The 1,207-nt window shown below is 35.4% G+C and overlaps 1 long non-coding RNA gene across 1 annotated transcript; it reads right to left on the reverse strand.

Annotated features, from left to right (window-relative positions):
• Nucleotides 1-218: 218 nt before the first annotated feature.
• LOC127901722 (uncharacterized) lies at nucleotides 219-1,207 on the reverse strand. Its single transcript, XR_008053958.1, has 2 exons — nucleotides 971-1,207; nucleotides 219-555 (listed from the first exon to the last, which is right to left on the reverse strand). It is a non-coding gene; the product is annotated as an uncharacterized LOC127901722 (long non-coding RNA).

Raw genomic sequence — 1,207 nt, forward strand, 5'->3', positions numbered from 1 at the left:
GGTTGGGGAAAAGGTCATCCAAACTCAACTCAAATTTTCGATCCAATTTGATCCGATTCAAAATATATTCGGATCAGATTGAATCAAAAATTGAGATTGAGTTCGAATTCGAATTGGATTCGGGTTAAAAAGCATTTGGTTCATATGAATATTCATTCTATCTTTCTATTGTCTTATTAATTTCGAAATCTATTTTTTTTTCACCTAAGCAATCAAGCAAAACAATAAACCTCATTATATAATATCGTTTCAAACTTTTTAAATTAATTATTTAAAACAATGTAGTCAAATACCATGGAAAACTCGGTGATGGTGGCTGTTGAGGTGAAGCAAGTTGCAACGATTACAGTAACCGATGGAGCAAGCGGTAGCAAGCAGCAGCAATTGAGGTGCAGCAGATCGTGACAGCGCATTGTGGTAGCAGCGATGGCATGAGCGCAGTTGCGTCGATGACTGCTGGCTGCTGCTTCGCGCACTTTCATCTTTGATCTACTGGCTGCTGCTGTTTGGCATCTCATCATCTCTGATCTCCGATCCCGAGCTCTGTGTGTGTGACTATGTAAGGTATGTGAGTGAGTGTGTGTGTGTGTAGATTTTTTCATTTAGATTTTAGATTTGTTTCATTGTTTGTTTGTTTGTGACTTTGTTTCATTGATAACTTTTTTATTTTAAAGCTAACTCGATCAATTTTTAGGATCGGATCGAATGAAACCCATCCGATCAGGTTGGCAGAAAAGCACCCAATTGGGTTTTGTTAGTGATCTTATCCGATTTGAACCTGATATCTTTTAGATTAGGTCGGATCGGATCAAATCAGATCGGATCACATCAGATCGGATCAGATATTTTATCCAACCCTATTTATATTGACAGGCAAAACACTTAATTTATTTAACAAACTTCTAAAATATACTACAAAAAAAATTGAATACAAAAGAAAAAAGAAGAAATTATTTTTTTAAACTTGTACCTTCCTTTCATTTTCTCCCATCTTCTTCTTCCGCTCCCTCCCAATTCGCTTCTTCTTCCTCCATTTTATCGACTACCAATGACCTTTTCTCATTCTTATTTTATTAATTTTGTTATTATTATTATAATGAAAGAGAGAAAGAGATAGATGATAGTCAAAAGTGACTGCTGCCATTTGACTATCACTTATGTCAATCGACTGCACTTCCCTTTTTTTTTTTAATCAATGCAATCAATG

Source organism: Citrus sinensis, chromosome 4 (assembly GCF_022201045.2).
Source record: "Citrus sinensis cultivar Valencia sweet orange chromosome 4, DVS_A1.0, whole genome shotgun sequence".
NCBI classification, from domain to species: Eukaryota; Viridiplantae; Streptophyta; class Magnoliopsida; order Sapindales; family Rutaceae; genus Citrus; species Citrus sinensis.